Source organism: Oryctolagus cuniculus, chromosome 20, assembly GCF_964237555.1.
Source record: "Oryctolagus cuniculus chromosome 20, mOryCun1.1, whole genome shotgun sequence".
In the NCBI taxonomy this organism is placed as follows: domain Eukaryota; kingdom Metazoa; phylum Chordata; class Mammalia; order Lagomorpha; family Leporidae; genus Oryctolagus; species Oryctolagus cuniculus.
The window spans coordinates 23542774-23570703 of NC_091451.1; the positions used below are offsets into that span (position 1 = coordinate 23542774).

Consider the following 27930-nt stretch of genomic DNA (forward strand, 5'->3'; position numbering starts at 1 on the left):
ACCCTTCCTTGCAGCGGGGAGACTTGACCAAGTGGGTGAGATTTAGATTCATTTTACTCTTGGGCATGGTCCATGTTGTAGAAGGTGTTTAGGCTGGCATCTCTACAACCCACACGGGGCAGGCACGGGCCTAAACCATGAGACCGTTGACCACCCCGGCTGCCATGAGACCTTGGCTGGGGACCTGGCACAGTTGTTCATGGCAACTCCCAGCCCTTCCTCTGCCTTCCTCATCCAGGTTACGTGTCCTTGAAGTCCCCTGCAGGCTCTGACAGCCTGCCATTCTGTGGAGCAACACCTTTTCTCTCATTCTTTCATTCCTTCTCACTCTTGCCTGTCCACACAGCTGGCATGTACTGAGAATGGCAGAGACTGGACCTTGAGTCTAGTTGAGGGTGGTGTGACCTCACTGTGGCCACCATGGTCTGGGGTCATCATCAGGGCAACTCCTGGCTGCATCAGTGCCCAAGGGGTTTGTGGGAGAGGGAGGAGTCAGGTTTGGGCAGGTGGAGGTGTTCCGAAGCAGGTAGCATCCGGCCAGACCCTCAGATGTGAGGCTAGAGGAGGGACTGCTTCTGGGTTAAGGAAACAGGCTCAGCCAGGGTGCCGGCGTGGGGCACCATACAGCCAGGAGGGTGAACAGTGACGTTTGTCCCCTGGAAAGCGGCGTTCAGGGTGGCGCATAGTGGAGCTGAGGTTGGACTGCCAGGGCTCGGGCCGCCTTTTGAAGGACCTGGGACGCTGCTCTCAGAAAGTGAGCCCGAGGGAGGGGAGAGCTGGGAGAGGGTCCTGAGCAAAGGACAGACGGAGAGATGGAGATACGGCAAGGTGGGCGGGGGCCCAGCAGCCCGATTCTTTTTGTAATGTGGGAGGTGAGTCCCACACTCAGGGCAGTGCAGGTGGGGAAGGCTGAGGTGAGTGCAGAGCTTGGGGGATAGTGTGACGGTGAGACTTAGGAGGTCAGCTGCACTGGTTCAGTTGTCTGTGGTCACGGGGACACACACACTCCCCACCTTCCCCACCGACTCCTGCCGACAAGGCAGATTTTGTTGCAAGGCATTTCTAGAAGTGACCCAACTCTGGCCCTGCAGTGTGCTTGTGTTGGGTAAGGTTCTTCTCAGCTCTGCAGTTCTGGAGAAGCTGAAGGAAGTGAGGCCAGTGGCTGGAGGGAGACGCGGAAGCACCGTGGTTGGTGGTGATGCTCACATGGGTGATGGCGTAGTGCCGCTTGGCTTGTATGCTTGGAAACATCTTTTTGTGCATCTTATACTCCTTGAGGGGGTTTAGACTCGGCCTTTCCAGGGACCAGAGCTATATGATGCAGGTCTGGGTGTATGTATGTATGTATATATGTATTCATGTATTTATTAGAGAGGCAGAGAGAGAGAGAAGAGCTTCCATCCACTGGTTCACTCCCCAGATGGCCTCAACAGCTGAATTGGGATCAACTCCAGGAGCCAGGATCGCAGTCCAGGTCTCCTACCTGGGTGGCGGGGACCGAACTATTTGAGCTACCACTGTTGCCTCCTAGGGTCTGCATTAGTGGGAAGCTGGAGTCAGGTGCTGGAGCTGGGAATCCCACTGGACCAAGTGCCACTCTGGCGTGGTGCTTTTGGTGCATCCTCCGACCGGAGCTTCTAGAAAAATGCAGAAGAGAGCATGAGGAGGTGCCAAAGCACGAGGTGGAGGAATGCGCACCCCGCGGTTGTGTGTGAGCCCCTGGGTGCACGTGGAGGGTGACTTTCTAGTCGTGTTTCACTCCAGGTTTAAGTGCAAGTTCAGGGATGAGGTCAGGAAGCCCGTGTACGGGGAACACCCCCTGCCTCTCACACTTGCTGGTGGTCAGAGAGGAAGCGCTGTAGGATGAGGACCACAAGAACGAGGGCAGAGCATGGAGTGAGGCAGGAGGATGCTGGCCTGGGCGAGGGGCACCCAGGGCCCCTGCTGGTGCCTGGAGAGCTGTGAGAGGTGGGGAAAGGCACTCCCCTGGGGCCCGCCCTGCTCCCAGCTGCAGCAGCGCTGGGCTGGGCCAGGCTTCTTCTTGTGTGAGGCAGGGGTCTCCAGAGAAGCAGCACTGATAGGGTATCCAGGTGTGTGTGTGTGAGTGTGTGTGTGTGTGTGTGTGTGTGTAGGTGCCTTGTGGAATACAGGGCTGCTTCAAAAAGTCCATGGAAAATGAATTTAAAGATATTATTTTTTTGAAATCCATGCATTTTCTGTGAGTTTTTTAAAGACTCCTTGTAGATACGTTGGTGTCAGTTGTGTGTGTGGGTGGGGCACACGCATCTCTTTCTCCCTGTCTCTGCTGGGCCGACACATTGATAGCTGGTTCTGCTTCCACATCTGGACCTGGTTCTGCTCAGGCTTCATACTAAGCCTTTGAGGTGGGCAGGAGGCAAGCTGCCTGTTGGTTTGGTGGCTTTGAGACCTGGGGCGTGCTGCTGACTTTCGCTGTCCCTGTTTCATCATCTGTAAAATGGAGTGGCAGTGCCTGCACATGGGCTGCTTGTGGTGCGGTGAGTTGGTGTGGGACACGTGGAGCGTGTCTGGTGCAGGGCAGACAGCCAGTGAGCCTCAGACATTAGTTCTGTGCATTGCACTGGATGCTGTAGATGAGCAGGGAACTTGGGTTCTGAGGGGCTTGGCAATGGCGAGGTTACCAGGCTTCTGCTACCTGATACCTTCTTTCTCTTCCCTGTCCCGATCAGTACCCAGCCTGCTCTCCACCGATCGGCCCTTCCCCTCCCATTGCTAGGACTCCCCTCTCTGGCCACAGTGTCCAGCGCCCTCTCCCAGCCTTGGGAGGCTGCTGGTGGCCCTGGGTTGGCCGTTGAGGCTTCCTGAGGCTTTGGGCAGCATGTCCTCTGAGTTGGTAACTCTGACTTTTGTTCTCATGGCCCCCAGGTGGGGCTGGCCCCATGGGGGAGGGGGTGGAGGTGGAGGTCTGGCTACTGCCTAGGAGGAGCCACGGCTGCCCAGGGCCAGGCAGGTGATGCTGTCCCAAATTCTGGACCCTCCTAATTTGTAAGGTGGCAGTGGACTCATGGAACTGGATGGGGTGCGTGGAGTGGTGAACATGACCGGGGTGATGGGGGCCAAAGAGGCTGAGGGAGCCCCTCCCGCCTGAGTGTGATGGCACCTGTGGGCCTGCAGCTGCCAGAAGACTTCCTGTGCCTGGGGCTGCCCTGCTTTCCTAGTCTTGCTGTCTCTGCTCCAGTGCTGATCCAAGCCTCTGCCTCTCTCATTTCCTCACGTGTACCTGCTCTGTTGCCCGGGTCTGTGCCCGTCCCTGCCCTCTGGAACCCTTGTCCCCATCGCCCCTGTTGTCCTACAGTGGCAGGGCCCAGCTGAGGTCAGCATGCCCTTCACCACCCTGAGGCCACTCGAGTGGCCTGAAGCCACCGTGAAGCTGTGGCCTGGCTGTGGCCTCCCTCCAGCCTCTAGCGTGACCTTTGCTTGTTCTGGCTGTGTTCTTTGTCTCCCCACAATGTCCCTGAGAAGGCCACTGCGTGAGTGTTCTGGGAATGGAACAGAGAGATCTGCTGGCCAGGCAGCTGTGTTATGGGGAGGGCCAGGGGGTGGGGCTGGGAGAGAGAGCCCCCTCCCTCCCAGTTTGGCCTGAGCCTGTCTTCCCAGCAGCTCTCAGTAAAAATTGCATTTATATGAAAAACATAATGAAGAATAAGAAAACATTTTTCCCCCAATAACACCAAACATCAAAAGGAGATTTTTATCAATTATGAGAGAGAGATTTCGGCCATAAAATGGTAATTTAACGATTGGGAGATGGATGGTTTGAAGCATTACCGTCAGCCAGGACGGATGGCCGCCATTAGTCACTCCGGGCAGCGGCAGGGCAACGGCTGGGGTGGGCCTGGCCGGTAGGCCTTTCCTCCCGTCGCTCACATGGCCTGGCCTTGCACCATGAGGCCTCTGCTGTGGGGGCTCCTGCTCCTGCCTCGGGGAGGCCCCACACGTCTGTTACTCCACAGCTTCTGGATGAATATTCCACAGCCCAGGCTGCGCCTTTGCTGAATACAGCCCCACAGTGAGGGACTCCGCAGGTGCCCTGGTTCCCTCTGTCAGCCTCAGGCGCACCCCCAACATGATGCTCTTCTCTCGTTTCCTTTGGTACGCTCCCCTCTGAACTCCACGACTGGCCACCCCACCCCCACTTCCACCTCCATCTCCACCCCCACCTCCACCTTCACTCCCACCCCCACCCCTACCCCCACCTTCACCTTTACCCCCCCAACCCTCACCCTCACCCCTACCCCCACTCCCACTTCCACCTCCACCTCCGCTCCCACCCCTACCCCCACCTCCACCTCCACTTCCGTGGGTGTGCCCACTGGCTGCTTGGAGGTGCAGGCCTGATGGAGGGTTTCCCATGGATCAACAAGCTCATCACTCAGTGAGTCAGGTTAGACTCAAGTCATCTTATTTTTTAATTTAATTTTTACAACTTTTAGTTAATTTTTAACAGATTCAATATAGTTTGAGAAACAATTCTAAGCCGGCACCGTGGCTCACTAGGCTAATCCTCCGCCTGGCGGCACTGGCACACCGGGTTCTAGTCCCGGTCGGGGCGCCGGAATCTTTCCCGGTTGCCTCTCTTCCAGGCCAGCTCTCTGCTGTGGCCCGGGAGTGCAGTGGAGGATGGCCCAAATGCTTGGGCCCTGCACCCACATGGGAGACCAGGAGAAGCACCTGGCTCCTGCCTTCGGATCAGTGCAGTGCGCCGGCTGCAGTGCGCCAGCCACAGCAGCCATTGGAGGGTGAACCAACGGCAAAGGAAGACCTTTCTCTCTGTCTCTCTCTCTCTCTCACTCACTGTCCACTCTGCCTGTAAAAAAAAGAAAAAGAAAAAGAAAAAAGAAAAAAAAGAAACAATTCTAAGAATATAATGATATTCCCTTCCTCCCCTCTTCCTTCTCTTTCTTTTTGTTTTTGACATAACATATTTTGAATTTACGTTGCAATCAAAGGCTTAGTGATTCACCAAATAAGAAGTTTAACAAGTAAAAAGCAGAATTTAACAAGTAAAAAGCAGAAAGCCCCTGGTTTAGGGAGAATATAGGTAAGGGCTATACAAAATAATAGAATGTAAAAATGACCATTTCACTCATATACAGTAAATTTTAAAATACTCACAGATCATTGAAACTATAGTAGTGGGGCCGGTTCCATGGCATAGCAGGTAAAGCTGCTGCCTGCAGTGCCGGCATCCCTTATGGGCACCGATTTGAGTCCTGGCTGCTCCACTTCTGATCCAGCTCTCTGTTATGGCCTGGGAAAGCAGTGGAAGATGGCCCTGAACACGCGTGGGAGATCCAGAAGAAGCTCCAGGCTCTTGGTTTCAGATCGTCCCAGCTCTAGCTGCTGCAGCTATTTGGGGACTGAACCAGCGGATGGAAGACTTCTCCTTCTCTCTCTCCCTGCCTCTGCCTCTCTGTAATTCTGCTTTTCAAATAATAAATAAATAAATCTTTTTAAAAAAAAACATAGTAATATAACATTCTTTTTTTTAATATTTATTTATTTGAAAGGCAGAGTTACAGAGAGGCAGAGGCACAGAGAGAAAGAGAGGTCTTTCATCTGCTGGTTCACTCCCCAAATAGCCACGACAGCTGGGGCTGGGTCTATCCAAAGCCAGGAGCCTGGAACTTCTTCAGGGTCTGCCATGTGGGTACAGGGGCCCAAGGACTTAGGCCACCTTCCACTGCTTTCGTAGGCCACAGCAGAGAGCTGGATCAGAAGTGGAGTAGCCGGAACTCAAACCAATACCCATAAGGGATGCCGGCACTGCAGGCGGCAGTTCAACCTGCTACACCACAGCACCAGCCCCAGTATAACATTCTTAACCACTGGTTTGATGAAGGTATGAAACAGATTTACAAAACTATTTACAGCGATAGTGATATATACAGGCTTTCTTTGTTTATGTGTGTATTTTTTTTTTCTCTTTTTTAAAATTTGAGCTCCTACATATAAGAGAGAACATGTGTTTGTCTTTCTGTGGCTTATTTCTCTCAACATGCCGACTTCCAGCTGCATCCATTTTGATGCAAATGGTAGAACTTCATTCTTTTTTTTTTTTTTTTTTATAGCTGACCAGTGTTCCATCGTGGATCTATGCCATGTTTTCTTTATCCATTCATGGGATGATGGACACCTTGGTTGAGTCCACAGCTTGGCTATTATGAACAGTGCTGGACACCTTATTTTCCAGATGGTAAACTGAGGTACGATTTCCAGCGAACTTTCTTCGTAGGTCTTCTCATGTCAGGGTAATGGCACATCTACGTTCTCCCAGGACACTTGCTGGCCCCTGCGGCCACTCTTGAGTGGTTCATTGTTGCCCGTGGCTTGGCCTTGGCACGTGGGAGGTGCTGGTGAGCATTGTGGGGCTGAGTTGCAGAACCCCCTTGAGTGTCTCTTCCTCTTTTTTTTTTTTTAATTTATTTATTTATTTGAAAGAGTTACACAGAGTGAGGAGAGGCAGAGAGAGAGAGAGGTCTTCCATCTGCTGGTTCACTCCCTAGTTGGCTGCAATGGCCAGAACTTTGCCAATCCAAAGCCAGGAGCCAGGAGCTTCTTCCGGGTCTCCCACGTGGGTGCAGGGGCCCAAGCACTTGGGCCTTCTTCTGCTGCTTTCCCAGGCCATAGCAGAGAGATGGATCGGAAGTGGAACAGCCGGGTCTCGAACCGGCACCCATATGGGATGCCGGAGCTTCAGGCCAGGGCGTTAACCTGCTGTGCCATAGTGCCGGCCCCCGTCTTCCTCTTGAAGCCCGCACTGACCCCTCCCCCTTCCAAGGTTGACCTGACCCCTTCTTGTGAATCCAGTGCACTTGGTTTTGACCCTCATGGCAGTGCTTGGCTTCTCCTCTCAGGATGGCCGTTCTCCCTTGGGGCACATACGCTGCTGCAGTAACAGGTTGTGTGGACGGAGGCCCTGCCCAATGCTGGACTTCACGGCTGAGCCTCAGGCGTGCGGTGGAGCCGGGCTCTGCACGGTGGCTGGCTCTGCCTCTGTGCTTGGTTCTGTGGTTTCTGGGGTATTCCTGTGGGAGGCTCAGAGCAAGGGCAGGATCTGCTTCTTGAGGGAATAATAGGATCATTTTTGGGGCACTGTGGTGTGCAGGTTTATAAAGGAGCCGTTGGAGCCGAGAGCCTTGCTTGAGTCCCGGATGCCACCATATTCTGTCATCCTTGGTGCATTTTATAAGCTTTGGTTTCCTCACCTGTACATAGGGATGATAATAAAACCTTCATAGGACTGTGATGAGAACTGAAAAAAGAACCCACTTAGAAACACTTCAGGATATCGGGCAAGACTTTTTTTTTGGATAAGACCCTCAAAAGCATGGGAAACAAAACAAAACAACGACAAAACTTCTACATAGCAAAGGAAGCCAACAACAAATAGACAACCTATAAAATGGGAGAAAGTATTTGCAAACTGTCTCTCTGACATGAGATTAACATCCAGAATATTTAAGGAACTCAAAACAACTCAGTAGCAAAAAGCCAAGTAATCCAGCTTAAAAAAAATGAGCTAATGATCTGAACAGACGTTTCTCAAGACATCCAAATGGCCAACAGGTATAGGGCAAAATGCTCAGCCTCACTAATCATCAAGGAAATGGAAACCAAACTCACAGTGAGATATCATTTCACGCCAGTGAGAATGGTTGTTACCAAAAAGGCAAAAATAGCAGACGCCGGCCAGGATGCAGAGCAAAGGGAACCCTTAGACACCGTTGGTGGGAATGCCAATTAGAACAGCCATTGTGGAAGATAGTGTGCAGAGTTCCCAAAGAACTAGAAATAGATCTACCACGTGGCCCCGCTCTCCCACTGCTGGGCGTCTACCCAGAGGAAAGGACACGGCACGGCACAGGGAGGGTCTGCCCTCCTGGGTCTATTGCAGCACCGTTCGCCACACGTGGGGATATGGACTCAACCTAACGCCTACCAGTGGGTGAATGATTAAGAGAAGGTGGTGCATCTGCGCAGTGGAATACTATGCAGTCATGAAAAGAATGAAGTCCTGTGGTCTGCAGCAGCAGGGGCCAGTCTGGAGGACATTAGGTAAAAGGAAATGAGGCAGACCCATAGATCAGGTGCCGCCCGTGCTCACTCCTGTGCTAGCTGCAAAGTCAGTCTCATAGAAGGACAGCGCAGAATCGTGTTTCCCAGAGGCTGAGGCTGGTTACAGGGTATAAAATTAGGAGGAATACACTCCAGTGTTCTGTAGCATAGACGGGTAACCGTAGCTGATGGTAATTTGTTGTACTTGTGTATTTCAAAATAGCTAGAGGAGAAATTTCTGAATGTTCTCGCCACAAGAAATAGTTCACATTGGAGATGATGGATGGGCTGGTTACCCTGACTTGACCGTTACACAATGCATATATTCATGTAAATATCACACTGTATCCCATAAATATGTATACCTACATGTCATTTACCTTCCCCCCATGCACCCTGTCTAAAGTGCAGTGCCTGCCGACTTAGCTGTGCTTAGTATCTGTAGAGTTCTTGTGAGGATGGAGTGTGGCAATGAGACTGCAGCCCTCACATGCCCAGTCCTGGGCCTGGATCCTCAGGGTTAGACAAACGCTGCCTCTTTTTGTTTTGTGGTGTTGGTGGCAAGTGCTTCAGATAAAAGTTACCCAGGGAATCCTGAGCTTGCAGGTTGCAAGGGTTTAGAAATCCTACAGTTCACCCCTGCATTTCACGGGTGGGGACGGAGGCTCAGAGAGGAGAAGTAACTTTCCTAGATGGCCCAGCTGGGGCTAGCCCCAGGTCTCCAGGCTTCTGGACTTTCTGTTCTGGGGTGGGAGGGCCAGTAGGCCCTTGAAGGACTTCAGCTGCTTTGCCTCTTCCTGGGACCTCGCGGTTTCCTGTGGACCTTGGGGAAGCCGCATTTTTCTAAGTCTGTCCAGCAGGGCTCCTGACACTCCTTGCTTCCTTCCGCCAGCCTTCCCACTGGCTGGTGGCTTGGGTCCATGATACCAATGTGCACAGCATACAGACCATGCCTGGGGACTGCCTCCTCCCAGGGATCCAGCGCCCAGGGTGGAGCCCATGCTCCCTGCTCAGCCAGTGTGTCTGGGCTGTTCCACGTGGACTTCCTGCAGGTAAAGGGCCTGAGTTCAGAGTGGCCCCAGCCGCTGACCCACCCACCAGTTGCTGGTTTGCGCACTCAAACATTACAGATTTATTGAGCAGGCTGATAGGTGTGAGTGCTGTGGGGGATACAGAATATGTCAGAGCCACGTCCCTCCCTCCCAAAGCCTGCAGACGGAACAGTACACACAGGGAGTAATTAGAGAACAATTAAGCCCTCAGCTGCGGGCTGACGGATGAGAAGTTCGGGGGAAGTTCAGAGGAGTTCCTGGAGGCCGTGGCTGTGAGCTGGCCCTGGAAGGATGACTAGGTTGTAAGGGGCAAAGGACTGGGACAGACGAGGTGGGCAGTGTGGCAGCAAGTGGGGACACGGCTCGTTCAGTGTCCAGCGAGCAGACAGTGGGGCTGCAGGGGCCAGGGACTTTGGGTGAAGGGCTCATTTGTTTGCTAGGTCCACAAACCAGTGAGACAAACGACAGTACTGTGTTGTCCCACTGCTCTGGAGGCTGGGTGCTGGCAGGGGTGGTTCCTTGTGAGGGCGGGGGCGGGGTGGGGGGGGTGCGGGAAGGGGATCGGCTCCATGCCTCTCTCCTAGCTCCTGGTGCTGTGCTGGCCATGTTTGGTGTCCCTTGGCTTGTAGACGTCTTGCCCAGGTGGCTCTGCCTTCCTCCATACACGGTGTCTTCCATGTGTGGGTGTGGTCTGGCTCCATGCCCAAATTCCCCCTTTGTGGTAAGAGAGCATTCACATTGGATTAGGGGCCCACACTATCCTATATGGCTTCATCTTAAGTCATTGCCTCTGCAGTGTCCCTAATTTCAAATAAGGTCCCATTCTGAGGTTCTAGGGGCTGGGGTTTCAACATGTGAGTATTTGGCATGTCCAGCTCAACCCATAACACATGGGTGCATTAGGTCTTCATGGGTGCAAGGGTCAGAACTTACTGAGGCAACGCAGCAGGTTCATGGTTTTCTTCTTTTTCACATTTCCCCTCATTTCTTTATTTGAGAGACAGAGTTCCATCTGCTGGTTCATTCCCCAAATGCCTGTTATGTCCAGGATTGGATCAGGCCAGAACAAAGAGCCAAGAACTCCATCCAGTTCTCCCACATGGGTGGCAGGGACCCAACTACTTGAGTGCTCACTGCTATCTCCCAGGGCAGGAAGCTGGAGTCAGGAGCCAGAGCCAGGTACTGAACCTGGGTGCTCTGATGTGGGCCATGGCATCTTCACTGCGAGGCAGGTGCTTGCCCCAGATCATGGTTTTCTGCAGCCGCATATCAGGCAGGCCTGGGGTACAGTTGGACCTTTGGGTGTTCCTCCTGGACTCGTCTTCTCTCAGCTTGTCTGTTCAGGCGAGGCTCATCTACAGTTGGTTCCCCAACAACCGGGGCCTCTGGCAGCTCTCAACCTACCACCTCCCAACTTCATTCCTAGAGGGACTGACCTGACCCCCAGTTTTATTTTATAGAATTACAAGTCAGGACTCAGATTGATTTAGGATAAGTCAGTAATGTGCCTTGCATGTCCTTTTTTAAAAAAAATTTAAGGTATGCAAATCTTATGTATTTCCTTTGTACAGATTCAGGAATATAGTGATACTTCCCCTCTACACACACACTCCCATTCTTCTTCCTCCCTCTCCTGTTTCCTCCTTCTCCTTTTACAAAGATCTATTTTCAGTTTACTTTATACTTATAAGATTAACCTTACACTAAGTAAAGAGTTCAACAAATGATATGAAGAAAAAAAACACTGTTCCTCAACAGTTGAGACCAGGGCTGTAAACAATCATCCAATCTCAAAATATCAATTTCACTCCTATACATTGCATTCACTGATCATGTAGAACATATGGTATTTGTCTTTTTGGACTGCTTATTTCACTAAGTATAATGGTTTCCAGTTGCATCTATTTTTTTTTTTTTTGTGAAAGGCAGGATTTCATTTTTTTTTAACTGTTGAGTAGTACACCATATATATATATATATATATAGAGAGAGAGAGAGAGAGAGAGAGAAATAGAGAGAGTATATATACTACTGTTCAGTATATATAGTACTACTCAGCAATTAAAAAATGAAATCTTGTCTTTCACAAAAAGACATATATATATATATATAATATATACACACATACACCATAATTTCTTTATCTGGTCATCAGTTGATGGCTATGTGGGTTGGTTCTATATCTTAGCTATTGTGAATTGAGCTGCAATAAACATGGGATCACAGATCATTCTTTTATATGCTGATTGCTTTTTGTTTAGGTAAATTCCCAGGAGTGGGATGGCTGGGTCATATAGTAGACCTATTTTCAGATTTCTGAGGTATTTCATACTGTCTTCCATAATGGCTGTACTAGTTTACATTCCCACCAGTGGTGGATAAGGGTACCCATTTCTCTACATCTTCGCCAGCATTTATTGTGTTTTGATTTCTGTATGAGAGTCATTCTAACTGGGGTGAGGTAAAACCTCATTGTGGTTTTGATTTGCATTTCCCTGATGGCTAGTGATCCTGAGCATTTTTTCGTATGTCTGTTGGCCATTTGAACTTCCTCTTTTGATAAATGCCTGTTTGAGTCCTTTGCCCATTTCTTAACTGCGTTGTTTGTTTTGTTGTTGAGTTTCTTGAGCTCTTTGTAGATTCTGGATATTAATCCTTTGTCATTTGCATAGTTTGCAAATATTTTCTCCCATTCTGTTGGTTGCCTCTTTGCTTTTTTTTTTTTTTTTTTTTTTTTTTTTTTTTGCAGTAAAGGAGCTTCTCAATTTGATGTAATCCCATTTGTCAATTTTGGATTTGATTGCCTGTGTTTCTGGGGTCTTTTCCAAGAATCTCGGCCTATGCCCATGTCTTGTAGAGCTTCCTCAGTGTTCTCCATTAATTTGGTGGTATCAGGTTGTAGACTTAGATCCTTTATTTTGAGTGGACTTGATGTAAGATAGGGGTCTTGTTTCATACTTCTACACGTAAAGATCCAGTGTTCTCAGCACCCTTTGTTGAAGAGGCTATCTTTTCTCCAGGGATTGATTTTAGTTTTTTTTTTTTTTTTTTTTTGTCAAACATTAGTTGGTTGTAGATGTGTGGATTGAATATCTGGGTGTTCTGTTCTGTTCCATTGGTCTATGTGTCTATTTGTATGCCAGTACCAGGCTGTTTTGATTATAACTGCCCTATGGTATGTTTTGAAATCTATATTATGGTACCTCTGGCTTTTTTTTTAAAAAGATTTATTTTTATTTATTTGAAAGACAGAGTCACAGAGAGAGGTAGAGCCAGAAAGAGAGGGGGGGGGGTGTCTTCCATTCTACTGGTTCACCTCCCAATGACCACATTGGCCAGAGCTGAGCTGATCTGAAGCCAGAAGCCAGGAGCCTCCCCCTGGTCCCCAACGTGGGTGCAGGGACCCAAGGAGTTGAGCCTCCTCTACTGCCTTCCCAGGCCACAGCAGATAGCTGGATTGGAAGTGGAGCAGCCAGGACTCGAACCGGGCCACAGCACTGGCCCCTGTTTTTGTTGTTTAAAGATGGCTTTAAGTCTCCAAATTCATGCCTATATGGAACGTGGAATCTAAAATGAGATTTTAGCAGATGTAATCAGCTAAATTAACATGAGGTCATACTGGAATAGGGTGGACCCTAAATCCAATGGCTGTGTCCTCATGAGGAGACCATGTGACAAAGGAGGCAGAGATTCAATGATGCAACCACGCGTCAAGGACTGCCAAAGATTGCTGGCAGTCACCAGAAGTTGGGCAGAGGGGAGGAAGGAGTCTCCTCAGGTGTCTTCAGTGGGAGGGGCGCCTGCTAACACCTGGGGTTTCAGGTTCCACTGTGAGGAGGTAACTTTCTATCTGGTTTGTGAACTCGGTGGCAGCTGCTCTGGGACACTAACTCAGATATGCATCCTCAGACAGTCACCAGGGCCAGAAAGCACGTGCGCCAGCCTGTGATTGGTCCAGCGTGGAGCAGGTGCCTGCCCTTCGACCAGCCACTGTGACCAGCGAGGTGGGTTTGCCCCTTTTAAACTCCAGGGTTAGAGTTGGGGTAGATGTCAGGCATGGCAGGCAGCAAAGGCATAACGATGGGTAAAGGCAGACAAAATCAGAGATGTCCACATCCGTGGGTGGCACTGTGGTTTTGCTGTGTAGGGCATACTGGCTGCGTGTCTTACAGATGCCGTTTCTGATCCTTACAATAATTCTGCAAGGTTGGCAGATTTTACCAAAGGCCCTGAGAGGATAGGTAGTGGCCATGGTCACTTGGAAGTCACTAGGGAAGAAGCAGGACCAGCATCATGTGGACTCTGATGGCCAATCCCTGCCCCTGGAGGAAGGCTGGCTTCTGTAGGCATTAAAGGAAGGCCATGGCCTTGGGCTCTGATGTGATGAGTGTTAGGGAGTTGCCATGGGGCCCTGGTCTTACCAGTGAAGTCAAATTAGCTAATATTTTGGGGTCCAGTGCTATGGCACAGCAGGTTGAGCCACCAACTGCAGCACTGGCATCCTGTGTGGGTGCTGGGTTATGTCCTAGCTGCTCCACTTCTGATCCAGCTTCTGGGAAAGTAGGATGCCCAAGTTCCAGGACCCCTGCAACCCATATGGGAGACCTGGAGGAAGCTCCTCGCTCTTGGCTTCAGCCTGGTCCTGCCCAGTCATTGTGGTCATTTGGGGAGTGAACCAGCAGATGGAAGCCTTCTCTTTCTCTGTAGCTCTGACTTTCAAATTAATCAATAAATCTTTTTTAAAAATTAGTTAATATTGTGTGTGTGTGTGTGTGTTTGCATGTTTGTGTACCAACTCCCCTGACTGGAAAAAGAGACATTGGAGGCAGAGTTGGCCAACAGTGCTGGCTGGCTGGAGGGTTCTGGACGCCGTAGCCCAGGGAGGAGGGCCTGTGACTTGTGTTCCTTGGGGCTTTCCCAGAAGCGCACTCCAAGTCAAGGACTCCAACGCAAGCAGGTTTATGGGAAGCTCAGGAGCTGCCAACAGAGAAGAGGAGGCAGCTGGTGACTGTGCTGTTCCACCAGCAGCTGCCACCAGTGGAGGAAGCTTAATCGAGTGGGCGATAGGCCAGACATGGCCTAGACCCTTCCCACCCAAGGACCAAGGGAGAGGGTGGGGTGTGCATGTGCCGGCTTCCTAACTTCATCGTTGGTGGCTGTCCTGGGGGTGCACGCATGGGGGGCTTCCTCCTGCAAGTCACACGGGGGCCAGAGGAAAAGGCTGCAGGCGCTGGTGGTCTTAGCCGGTTGCTCAGAGCTGCCTGCCACAGGAAGCACTCTGATTATCCACAGAGAGGCGGAGTCAGGGGGCTCAGGTCCCACAGGGGGTGTGAGGCAGAGCCAGCGCTGGCTCCAGGCCCGGGCTCCTCACCTGGACGTTCCGCTGCTCCCTGCAAGGAGCCGGCCTTTTCCCTGCAGCTCCCGGCTTCTCAGCACTCCCGGGCAGGAGGGAAGCAGGCAGAGGAGGGGGCCTGGCACCAGGGAACGCTGTCAGCTCTTTTGTCCTGGGTGTGTGTGAGGTGTTTCCAGGCACACGGCCTCATGCCATCCCCACAGCCGCCCTTGTCCTCCTATTTCCAGACGTGGAACCTGAGACTTTTGGGGTAACCGAGCCAGGGACACAGCCCGAGTGCCATGGACTCCAGGGACACACCACACTTCACATACACAGATTGCATCCCCAGGAGGCGAGTGTCCCAGGAGAAGAGAGTTCAGGTTCAAGGCCACTTTCCTGTGACCCCAGAGCAGTCTACCGTCTTGCCTTCCAGTGCTGCGTCTTAGAGCCAATCAGATGATGGACGGGAGGTGCGGGAAGACCCGCGTGGTGAGGTTATCCGGCTCGTGTCTGTCTGACCTGTGACAGCGGTGTTGGTGGGTGCGGGCTGGTGACGGGGAGGGCCCTTCCTTCCCAGCAGGGTGAGGAGGGGGCCGCTCTCGTGCTCTCCTTGTGCCTGCTTAGAACAGGGGCCTTCCCCAGAGAGGAGTCCTCTTCTGCTGTCCCCGTCAGCTCTCACTCGCACCTTCTACCCGATGCTCCTGCGTGGCGACAGAGGGAGGCGCGCCCTCCATGTCCAGCCGATGTATGCTCGCTGTTGAAATAATGTTTAATCTGCAAATGCTAATTCATTTTTTATGCTGATTATGGCTCAGCCATCTGTGGTTGCTGCTTTGTTCGTGGAGTTCAGGAGCAAGCCCGTTTCCCAGGCCTGGCTCCCTGGTGATTTATGCCATGGGAGGCCCACTGCCTGCCTTCCGCCCTCCTTTTTCCCTCCCTCCGTCCCCTTTCCTAGACATTGATTGATTTAGAAAGGAAGGGTGACAGAGAGAGAGAGAGAGAGAGAGAGAGATCTTCCATCTGCTGGTTTGCTCCCCAGATGCCTGCAGCAGCCCCTGATGGGCCAGGCTGGAGCCAGGAGCCAGGAGCGCTATCAGAATCTCCCACGTGGGTGTCAGTGACTTAAGTCCGTGACTCATCGTCTGCTGCCTCCCAGGTGAGTAGTAGGAATCTGGATCAGAAGTGGAGGCAGGACTCAGCCCGGGGCACTCTGATATAGGAGGTGGGCGTCCCAAGTGGCAGCTTAGCTGCTGGGCCACAGCACCACCCTCCTGCTTTGAGGAGAGCCCCACTGTGGCCTTGCCTGTGCTGCTTTGGGATGGGTGCTGTGGTGACTCCTGGTGTGCATGTGCATGTGCAGAGCTTGGCCTCAGACGGGGCGGCCTGACTCCACGTGGAGGGCTGGACTTTGGTACGCACAGGTGTTTGTGTGCGTGTGTGCAGAGTTGGGCACAGTGAGCCGCAGGATTGTAGAATTAGGAAGTCGAAGGACTGAGACCTCCAGGGCTCTCCTTTGGCCAGTGAGGAATTAAGAACCAGCAAAGATGGGGCACGTTCTCCAAGGCTACCCAGCTGCTTGGTGGTGGAAATGGGACTGGCTCCTGGCCCTTCCTCAGAGCACAGGACTCTGCCCGAGAGGTCAGAGGGAGTGGCTGTGGGAAGCTTTACCGGCTGATCTTACCGACTCAATCATCACTCTGATGCATCTGCAGCGTCGGTCTGCCAGGTGCAGAATGAACTGCAGACACAGGAACTTCCCGAGAGGGCAGGACACGATGAGAACGTCACCCACGCTGGGCCACAGGGTCAGGCGTTCTTGGAGCTTGCAAGAAGGGCATAGAGGGAGTGGAGTCAGGGCCTTTGGAGGCAGGGAGTCCTGAGCGGGGTGTTAGTGTGGTTGAGGGGAGAGAGCAGGCCGGCCGGGGAGGTCCTTTGGCAGGTGCATGGCCAGAGCTGACGCGGGAGGCAGTACTCAGGATGTCATCTCCAGAGGGTGTCACCTAGGGGACAGGAGGGGCTGGGTCTCCCAGGCTGGTTTCAGTTGTTCATCAACAATGGTGTTGTGCTGCCTGGGGCCGATGTGGGGGGCAGGTGGTCCCATGGTGAGCTGGCTGCCAGCAGGCCACTTACGGTCTAGTTGACAGCTATGGACACAGTGATCAGGAAGCTGGAGCTTCAACAACACTTGTGATGTGGGCCATGAGGAAGTGTCCAGAGGCGCTGAGTGAGTCTGGGGGGGTCACGTGGTCTTTCTGTGGGCTCCAGGGACAGGGAGAGGGTGGTGGCTGCAGGGCAGAGGGCGTCTCTGAAAGGTGGGAGAGCAGAGGTGGCTGCGTGTGGTCAGGAGGTTGCAACTCTGTGCAGAGACCCGTGGGCTCAGAAAACAGGAGTAGAACTTACGGCACAGCAAAGATAGCCTGACATTCTCACATGTGACCCAAGCTCAGATTCAAAGTGGAAGTGGCAAGACCTTGCGTGGGCGGGCTTGCACTGGTTCTTTGGCTGCCTGTCCTGGTACCACCTCTCTTGGGCCTGGATGGGGTTGGGGGTGAGCCCTCAGCCTCCTGGGCACCTCAGAGGCCTCACATTGCCCTGTATTCTGACCCCTGGGGGATGCCTAGCAGGCTGGCCTTGGCGTGGGTGTCCTTGGCTTCATACTCCACTCTGTCCAGGATCTCTGGTCTGTATCCCAGAGATCTCTGTGACAGGCAGGAGCAGAGGCATGTCACCCCATGAGGCCTAGGAGTTATTAAGATGGGAAACGTTGAAAGATTAGATTTATGACAGCCGACGGTGGATTATGAAGAATAATTTATCAAATGTCATTGCCTGCAGCCTACAATTTACAGAAGGTTTGCTTAAGCTGAGGGGATCTGATTGGACTGCCTCCTCCCCACCACTAATGAATGACAGCTCTAATGGATGGCCGGCCACACAGGGTGTTTATCTGCTTTTTATTAATCATTATTATCACAACATTTCCATAGGGCCCCTCCACCCACAGCTCTTGAGGTCCCAGCACTGGGAGGCTCTGTTGGCCACCTCAGTGTAACTGTGGTGCTCCCGGGAGGTGTGTCAGTCGCTGTGGACCAGAGAAGGCCCAGCTCCACTCCTCAGGAAGAGGAAAAGGCAAGTCTGCCTCCCTTCCACCCATTCCTTAGGAACTACCTACTGAGCACCTGTCAGGGTCAGGCATCTTAGCTGCAAGGCAGAACCAAAGCCCAAGTCCGCAGTGTAGACCAGAAGGGGGCATGAAGCAAGCGTCCGTGGAGGTGAACCTGCAGCTGTGTTCAGTCTCTCCACGAAGGCGCAAGAACGCTGAGTGGACACGGTGGGGGCTTCTTGGAGCAGGTGGCACTGACCTGCAGTTTGGAGGATGAGTAGGGGGAGGGAGCCTTCCGAGTACAGAAGATGGCACGTGCAAAGGCCCTGCAGGGGGAAAGGAGGGAGTGTGCTGGTGGCTGAGGCGGGGGAGGAGATGGTCAGACCCTTGGGTTGTGTGAAGGCGTTTGGTCCCTGAGCTTAACCAGGAAGAGTGGCATGATCACTGTCTGTTTGGAACATTCAGGCGAGCCCCATGTGGGGGATGGGTTAGAGGAGACAGGGGTCTGTTACTGTCTCTGCACACAGGAGGGCTGTAGCTTGTACTCACTGACCAGGAGGCCAGAATCACTGACCCCAGCCAGCACTGACTCCATTGCACCACTCACTGGGCCTCAGATGAGGCCCCTGCTGCTCCTACTCCAGTGGTGGGGCTGGGGCGGGGGCGACAGTAGGTTCTATTTCAGACCCTTTGTGATGGTTTCACACCGCTCTAAGAGGTTGGTAGTTTTAAAGACTTTTTTTTTGTTGTTCTAATTTGAAAGTCAAAGTCACACGCAGAGAGATCTTCTCTCCACTGGCTCACTCCCCAAATGGCTGCAACAACTGGAGCTTGTGCAGGCTGAAGCCAGGAGCCTTGAACTCCATCCTCGTTTGTTGTGTGGGTAGCACGGGCCCAAGCACTTGGGCCATCTTCAGCTGCTTTGCCAGGCACATTAGCAGGGAGCTGGATTGGAAGTGGAGCAGCTGGGGCCTGAACTGGTGCTCATCTGGGCTGCCAGCGTTGCAGGTGGTGGCTTAACACACTGTGCCACAGTGCTGGCCCTAAGAGGTTTTTATTTTTTATTTGTTTATTTTTTAATGATTTACTTATTTGAAAGTCAGATTTACAGAGAAAGAGAAAGGGAGAAACAAAGGAGAGAAAGGTCTTCCATCTGCTGGTTCACTCCCCAGATGGCCGCAATGGCTGGGGCTGGGCCAGGCAAAGCCAGGAGCCAAGAGTTTCTTCCAGGTCTCCCACATGGGTAGCAGGAGCCCAAGCACTTATGCCATCTTCCACTGCTTTTCCCAGGCAGTTAGCAGGAAGCTGGATCGAAAGTGGAGCAGCCAAGACACAAATCAGAGGCCATATGGGATGCCTGCATCGCAGGCAGTGGCTGTACTTGCTATGCCACAACCTCGGCCCCATAGAAATCTTTATATAAGCATTGTACAGATGAGGAATACATAAGCATTGTATAAACATCGTACTTATGAGGAAAGGGTTTGTGTAACTTGCCAGGGCGGCACATCATGGAGCCAGGATCTGAACGGGCCAGTCTGACCCAGGGCTGTGTGGATCACTGTGCTTTGCTGCCTCTCAGCTCTGCCTGTCCTGAGCAGCTGCTGTGCAAACCCCAGGGAGAGCGTGCTCACAGCACCCTGGGGTGTGGCTGCCCCTGGCTTCTTGCTTCTCTGCCTGGGAATGGGTGGGGGAAAGCGGCTTGGTCTCACCTGGGAGGCCCTTGGCAGCGCCACGTGGGTGGTTACCTGGCGCCTGGAGACTCTCCATCGTTGGTCACAGTTGGCGCCATGCCTGCCTCCGTGTGGGAACTTAGAGACGAGTGCTTTCTGGGGCCGACCTGGGGTTCTGCCGCCGTCCCCTTATCTGCTGCCCAGCTTGGCAGTAGCAGGAGCCAGTGACTCTGCAGAACTGACAGTTTGATCCTTCGAACCCGGAAAAGAACACAGACTCCCTGCAAGACAAGGTCTACGTGTCCTCGAGCTGTTATTGCTGTTATTATTTTTATTATCACAAATTGCTCTGAGTGGGAGGTGCAGGGCGAGGGCACTCCCACCTGGGGGCAGGGCAGCTGCTGAGCAGGGCTGAGGCCCAGCCTGACGCTGGAGCCTTTTCTACTCCGGTCACCCAGGGTCTGCGAGGTCACACTCGAGGCCAGACTGTCCCTGCCACAGCGGGTGCAGCAGCTGTGTGTGCAGGGCCGGCTGTGATGCAGGCGCGTTCTTCAGAGGGGCTGCTGCCTTCCGAGGGCTCCTCCTTGCCCGTGTCCCCAGCACAGTTTCTGTCACTGAGGGGCCAGCGGTAAATATTTGTTGACTGATGGGCTAGGCTGAGGAATGGCAAATTGGGTTCATCTCAGGCGTTCATTCAGGTCAGTCGGTGGCTGCCTGCAGCTCTGTGCGGACAAGCGATTCCAGGGCATCATCCGAGCTCAGCAGGAATGAGTGCTGTGATTGATTAGTGATGTCTGGCGTGCCTTTGCTTGGGGTCTATGACTTAGCTATTGCTGAATAATAAATTACCCCCAACCATTAATGGCTTAAAACAATACACATTTGTTGTCTTAAGGCGTCTGCGGGTCAGAAATTTGGGAGCAGCTTAAGGATGGCTCTGGCTCAGTGCATTAGCTGGCATTCTCCAGGGAGACCCCTTGCGGGTGTATATGGTGTCGGGGGGTTGGTTGGTGTTGGTGGCAGCTGAGAAGTCCCCCAAGGGCTCGTCAGCAAGCTGGAGACCCCGGTGGGCAGGAGCATGGCCCAGTCCAAGTCCAAAGCCTCGGCACCAAGAAAGCTGAGGCCCAAAGACCCGAAAACCCAGGCGGCCGCAGGTCTGAGTCCTGGAGACCAAGGAGGAGGAGCCTGGAATGTCATTTAGTTACATATCTATTTTCATTTATTTGAAAGGCAGAGAGACAGAGCTAGAGACAGGTAGACAGACAGACAGACACTGAGAGAGCTGCCATCTGCTGCGTTACTCCCTCAGATGCCTGTAATTGTGGCGGCTGGGCCAGGCAAAGCCAGGAGCCTGGAACACGATCCAAATCCCCCATGAAGGAGGCAGTGCCTGCCACCTCCTGGGGTGAGCATTAGGAGGGAGCTGGAGTTGCAAGTGGAGCCAGGACTCCAGCCCAGGCACTCTGGTTTGGATGTGTGTGTCCCAGGCAGTATCTTAGCTGCTGCATAAGATGCGGGCTCCGCAGCTCACTAGGCTAATCCTCTGCCTTGCGGTGCTGGCACACCGGGTTCTAGTCCCGGTCAGGGCGCCGGATTCTGTCCCGGTTGCCCCTCTTCCAGGCCAGCTCTCTGCTGTGGCCGGGGAGTGCAGTGGAGGATGGCCCAAGTCCTTGGGCCCTGCACCCTCATGGGAGACCAGGAGAAGTACCTGGCTCTTGCCATCGGATCAGCATGGTGTGCCGGCCCCAGCGGCAATTGGGGGGTGAACCAATGGCAAAAGGAAGACCTTTCTCTCTGTCTCTGTCTCTCTCTCTCACTGTCCACTCAGCCTGTCAAAAAAAAAAAAAAAAAAAAAAAAAAAAAAAAAAAAAAAAAGATGTGGGCTCTGAGCTTGGAGTTCTGACGTCCAAGGGAGGAGCCAGAGAAGGCCCCAGCTCCAGGAGAGGGAGCTTTTGTTTTGTTTTGTTTGTACCCCCAGTGTCTCCCTCCTCCCTGCGCCACCAGCACGCTGAGGGCAGCAGCTCTTCCCCACTGGGTTTCCTGACTCCTGCCAGTCTCTCCTGGGAACTTCCTCGCACACACACCCAGAGGGATGCTTTTCCTGGCCTCTCTGTGTCCCTTAGTCTGGTCGCACGTCAGCATCATCACACCCGGGATCTCTCAGGGTGCAGGCAAGGAGCTGGCCAGGGTTGGAGTCACAGGAATGTCTGGCTAGGGCTGGAGGCTCTCTGCTGGCCGTGACCCTGGCTCCCCTCCACAGGCTGCGGGAGGGTCCTTGGGACATGGCAGGGACAGAGGGGAGAGGGGGTCACAGTGGCTTTTGTGACTTAGTCTTGGAAGTGGTACACTGTTACTTCCTCCTCGTGCTGTCTCTTAGGAGTGGGTTCCTTGGTTCCAATTTGCATAGCAGGGGAGGGGCGTGGACTCCCACAGGTTAAGCCACTGCTTGTGATGCCAGCGTTCGATACTGGAGTGCCAGTTTGAGTCCCAGCTGCTCCACTTCTGGTATAGTTTCCTGCTAATGAGCTTGGGAAAGCAGCAAAAAATGGCTCAAGTGCTTGGGCCCCTGCATCCACATGGGAGACCGGTTGGAGTTCTTCGCTCTTGGCTTCAGCCTGGCCCAGCCCGGACCATTGCAGCCATGAGGGGAAGTGAACCAGCAGATGGAAGATTGCTTGCTCGCTCGCCCTCTCTCTCTCTCTCCCCAAATAAATCTCCACAAACCTTGCCATAGGGGTATGAGAGTGTGTGTCCCACCTATCTGCTGTCCTGATCCAGTGTTCACAGGGGTGGGAAATATCTGGCCTGAGGACTGTATAAGGCCCGGGGAATCATTTGTTTTGGCCCAGCCAAGACAATCTCAGGAGGGACTGGAAATCCAGTAAATCTACAGCAGGCTAATTTTTAAGTTGATGATTTTTAAAATTTTGATTTTTAATTTTTAAAATTTATTTGAGGCTGGCACTGCGGCTCACTAGGCTAATCCTCCAGTCCCGGTCGGGGCGCCGGATTCTGTCCCGGTTGCCCCTCTTCCAGGCCAGCTCTCTGCTGTGGCCAGGGAGTGCAGTGGAGGATGGCCCAAGTGCTTGGGCCCTGCACCCCATGGGAGACCAGGAGAAGCACCTGGCTCCTGCCATCGGATTAGCGCGGTGCGCCGGCCGCAGTGCACCTGCCGCAGCGGCCATTGGAGGGTGAACCAACGGCAAAGGAAGACCTTTCTCTCTGTCTCTCTCTCTCACTGTCCACTCTGCCTGTCAAAAAAAAATTTATTTGAAAGGCAGAGTTAGAGAGGAAGAGAGGCAGAGCTCTTCCATCCACTGGCTTACTCTCCAAATGGCCACAATGGCTGGGGCTGGGCCAGGCGGAAGCCAGGAACCTAGAGTTTCTTCAGGGTCTGCCACATGGGTGGCAGGATCCAAGCACTTGGATCAGAAGTGGAGGAGCCAGATCTCAAACTGGCGCCCATATGGGATGCTAATGTCACAGGTGGAGGCCACACGCTGACCCCTGGTTGATAATTTTGTGTGACTTGTAAATGATGTTATTAATATCCACTGGCCCTTGGCAGCCAAAAGGTTTGAGACCCCTGTTGGAAGACACAGGAAATGAGCCTGCAGATGTGTGAAGCGAGAGGGGCAGGGATGGCAGTGAAGTGGGGAGTGGGCTGGTAGGGTAACCGTGGGGTGTAGTAGGCGGGTCCCTGGGAAATGGTGCCGAGCGGAGGGTTCCGAGCAGAGGGTGTGAGGGGTGGTGGCAGGTGCTCTGCCCAAGGTAGATGTTGACGTGTTGCACAGGCCTTGTTGGCTAGAGCTGGGTGTGTGGATGGCAGTTGGTAAGGTTCACTCTCACCACTTCCATAAGCACAGAGAGATGTGTGCTTGACAGCGGGCTCCAGTGTGTGACAGCTGGCATCCAGCCAGGCCTGAGGTGGGCCACGGGGAGACTTTGAGAGGCAGAAGCCGTCGGCTGCTGATGCCATGGTAACCCGCCCGGAGCGGCTCCTGCTCAGGTGCCCTGGGCAGTCTCCCCAGCTCCTGAGTGGAAGCTGCCTGGCCTTGTACCTAGACCTTGTCTTGCCTGCATCAGGCAGGCCCCCGTTTTCCTCAGGAGCTGGGCAGTTTGAGGTTAGTGAGATGTGTTATTTAATGGTGATGACATTTCTACACCCAAAAGTGGGCTGCTGTGAGTGGGTGGGGACAACAGGATGGAACGTTTGCAATTGGGCCTTAGTGGAAAAATTCGGGCCTTGTCCTGTGCCGTGACTGGTGAGCCCATTGCCGGGGGTGTCCCAGGCTAGCAGGCTGCAGATGCCCACGGGGCTGGCCAAGACTGTCCCAGGGAGACCTCCGCAGGCGTCACGCTGTGGCTTTTCCAGGAGAGCTAGTCACCTTTGAGCTGAAGAACAGCCCTGGCCGGCCTTGGCTTTCAGGAAACATTGGCTCTAAGCTGGCTTCCTGGGAACCTGCACAACTGCCTGCCCAGCTGGATAGAAGGTTCTGGAAACTCTGTCTCTGCCCTGGGACTCGCATGAGAGGTCACTCAGTCTCCTAATTTGCAGACCCCTGCAGAAGTTGAGACTTATCTGTCCCATCTGTGAAGCACCTAGGGGTGGCACACTTCTTGCTCCTCTGGTGTTTTTCTGCTCACAGGAAGACAAACATCACATCCCCATTTAACACACACACACACACACACACACATACACACACAACTAGATAAGCCTAGAGAAACTTTTTTTCTCTGTTGTTTTTTCCTTTTCTGGACAGGGACATGGAAGCTGTTGAATCATGGGGTCATTGGGCTGACCATAATTGAAAATCACATAACCAATCATTTGTTTGGGGCCACCACTTTGGCATAGCAGGTAAAGCCACTGCCTGCAGTGCCAGTATCCTATATGGGCGCCGGTTCAAGACCCGGCTGCTCCACTTCCGATCCAGCTCTCTGCCGTGGCCTGGGAAAGCAGTAGAGGATGCCCAAGTCCTTGGGCCCCTGCACCTACATGGGAGACCTGGAGGAGGCTTTGGGACAGCTTGGCCATTGCAGCTATTTGGGGAATGAGCCAGAGGATGGAAGACTTCTCTCTCTCTCTCCACCTCTGCCTCTCTGTAATTCTGCCTTTCAAATAAATAAAGAAAGAAAGAAATATCTTTTTTAAAGAATGCAGTTTTCTGACTTAATTGATTTTGCTGCCAGACCCAGAAAGAAAAAAAGAAAGGGCAAAGAAAGCAAGGTTCAGCCATGGTGCGAGTTTGTCCGAGTGGAGGCAGTGGAGGGCCCGGCCTGAACGCAGTGCCGCTGGAGCTGCAGCATGTTTGCCTGCATGGTGTTCTGCGGGATACCCGGGGCAGCCAGGCCTGAGCTGGGCAGGGGTATAATTCAGCTGTAGGCATGGGGCTATTTTCCTTACTCTCTAGCAGCATAAAGTACTTCCACTGAACGCTTTGATTCAAGGTTCCATTTAGAGATACTTTATTCCTATTTAATTACAGGCTGCAGCACCAATCTTTAATTACCTTTTTTATAAGTCAGCTAGGAGCCTCCACTAGCGATCAGTTATCGTGTGTGTGTGTGGGCCTGCATGTGTGTGTGTGCACATGTGTGTGTGCACGCTCGCGTAAGCACAGGCGGGCGTGGGCATGCGACTTGCTTCCAGAGAGGGAGATAGGCTGGCTGCAGGGACACTGTGTAGAGGGGAGGGCATCTGCTTGACGGGTCGCCCATCTAGGGGGGGTGCCTCCTTGTTCCCGTGTTGTCTTGGCTGTCACTGACACAATGGGGGGTTTGGGTGAGTGCTCACAGCTGGGCCTGGTGCAGGGTGCTGAGTTGGCAGCTGGGCTTGGGTGGTGTCTTGGGCTGCCTTGGCGGGAGCAGGGAATTGTAGGAAGCCTCCTTCCTGTCCCCTAGGTGTGTGATGAGCCAGACTCTCTTACCCCGGAGATTAGAATCTGCTGGCCTGGCCTTCTCTTTCCTCTACCTGCCGTGTGATGCTCTTGGCAGCTCTTCTGGCCACACAGCCCAGCAGTGCCGTGTCACTCTCCGGTTACAGTGACTCTGCAATGTCCCTGCAGTGACCGTGGTTTGAAGACTGCTTGTTCTGCCCAGACAATGAGCAGGTGTTCCTGGGCGCCCGGCTGAGGCTTCTGGTGGGGAGTGAGGGCAGGTGACCCCTAAGTCTCTGCAGCAGGAAGATTGGGTCGTTCCAGCTGCCAGGGAGGTGAGGGCCTGTGGTCACACTCTGGTCCAGAATCGCTGTCCTTGGCACTCTTTCTGGAACCAGCAGAGGGCTTCCACAGGGCCTGGTGTTGATGTCATTATCTGAGGCCGGGAGCACTGCTGAAGGTCCACCTTCCCTTCTGTTCCTGGATCCCCATCCCAGCAAGAGGGGGGCGAGGAACTCAGGCTCACTGAGCCTCTTGGACAATCCTGGGCTTCACACCCATGAAGCCTTTCATTTATCCTGGCAGGGGCCTGCGAATGGACTGTGTCAGAGCCCCTTCAGCTGTGTGTGACATAAAGCTTGAACTGGGAGAATCAGAGGGCAGGTACTCAGGTATGGCCAGATCAAGGGGCTCAGCCATCATGATCAGGATTTGCACCTCCTCTCTCAGCTCTACAGTGTGGCTCTTAGCAGCTCCAGCCCCTGTAGGTCTGCCCAAGTTGTGCAGAAGGAATCTCTTCTTCTACAGTTCAAAGGAAAGCAAAATCATTGAATCTGATTGGGCCAGTTGGTCCGTTCTGAACCAATCAGAGGGGCCAGAGGCACTTAGAGTTCTGATTGGCCAGGCTGGAGTCTCCCAGCCACCAGGGAGTAACAGGTGGACACTGCCTGGGTAAACCCCACACCTGATGTGTACTTTGAGTATTTTGGAATGTTACGCATTTGAGGAGTGAGGGAGCAGGAAGGTCTGGCATTTCAAGGGGAAGAAAAGTGGATCCTGTTCTCCAGCAGAGAGGATGGTGGGTCCAGCCATTTAGCAAACACCTGTTTGGCAGTGACTAGATCCAGCCTCGTCATGGGTGCAGGGACTCCGCAGGGAACAGGACAAAACTCCTGCCCATGTGGAGCTGATGTCCTCATGGGGTTTTTAGGGTGATGGTCCTGGTCCTCTTTCATCCCAAGCCTGGGTTCAGGGTGTTCTGGGGCTGAGAGCCCCCAGGTGATGAGGAGGAGTCTTGCCCTCAGGAAGCCTAGAATCATCAAAGAAGGGAAAAGACAGGTGCATTGTTGGGAGCACCTGGGACTTGGGTGTGGGAGAAAGATTGATGAGGAAGCAGGGACCGGGAAAGCCAATCCCATACTTGCCTCTTGTGTCAGAGATGCGTCGGCCCCTCCCAGCACGTCCTGGGCCTTCGGCCTCTGTGGAACCGTGGTGGACAGAATGGAGTTGAGTGCAAGCGACAAGGATGATGGCAGGGATGGAGGGAGCTTCACGAGTTGGGATTGGCAGGGTCATGGCGCAGCCTTGCAAACAGGGAAGGGACAGTGGCCAGGGCCCATGGGACTTCTGAGGTCTGGGCAAAGGAAAAGGGCTGAGGAGCAGGACCGAGGGGCTGCTACAAGAGGGAGGACAGGCAGGAAGGGGCGTGGACCGAGGAGAGCCTGGGGGGTGCGGCAGGAGGGGAGGCGTGTGAGTGGTTATGTGGACAGCTGACCCTGAGGATGCTGACCTCTGAGGGCACTCACGTCCCTTGTGTACTACGTGTGGTGTTTGTATGAAGCCTGCAAGTCTTCCCATGAACTGTATGTCATCTCCAGATGACAGATAACCAGTACAGTGCCAGTGCTCTGCAAATACTTGTTGTATGGTATTGTGTACAGGACACGGACAGGAAAACAAGTCCGTACGTGTGCAGTACCCAGTTGACTCGGAGGCTGCTGGGCCTGATCAGAGGGCAGACCTTATACATGTGCATGTGTGCGTGCATGTATGTGCGCGTGCACATGTGTGTGCATACATGCATGTGTGTGAATCATCGGACTGTGAGGAATCGTGAGGCTAGATAGAGGCTTATAGAAATGGAGAAGATTCGAATTTCAACCTTGGCCAGTCTTGGAAAAGGCATCTGGGGCCCTTCCTGCCATCTAGAAGTGGACCATGTAGCTGTGACCACTGGAGTCAGAAGGAGTTTCTCCTCCAGGGCAATGGATGTGGAGTGTGTAAGGGGGCAGGGGGAGGAGGAAGGAAGGAGAAGAAGAAAGGGGAAGGACTGAATTTTCCACTCCACAGAGAGAGAAAGCGAGGTGCAGAGAGGGTAGGGGAGGATGCCACTCTGGGGGCGTCACGGCTGAGCTGTGACAGGGTCCTAGCCCTGGGGTCCCTGCAGGGCTGGCCAGGCTGGGATGGGCTCTGGGACCACCTCTCTGAGGCTGCTGCTTGGGCAGGCATTACAGGCAGTTGTTGGATTTGGAGCTGGCCCAGGTTCTTTGAGCTCCTCTGGATGGTGGAATTGGACCATCTTCCATATGGTCTTTGTCGTGGGCTGGCCTGGGCCCATGTCCTGTTGACTTTTAATCATCTGTCTGTAAGAACCCAGGAGGCACACTGGGAAGTGATTAAATGGACTCCAGATGCAGTTCTGAATGTTCTGGGTGCACCTCTTGGCCTCTCATGGAGGTTTCCAGAGCCAGTGTGCTCTCGACTGAGGACACGCCCTCTGTGTGCCTGA

General features: G+C 53.2%; 1 protein-coding gene across 2 annotated transcripts in view; it reads left to right on the forward strand.

Annotated features, from left to right (window-relative positions):
* The window catches only part of ADCK1 (aarF domain containing kinase 1), a 132309-nt gene that overhangs the window by 60921 nt on the left and 43458 nt on the right, over positions 1–27930 (forward strand). The window lies entirely within an intron of this gene.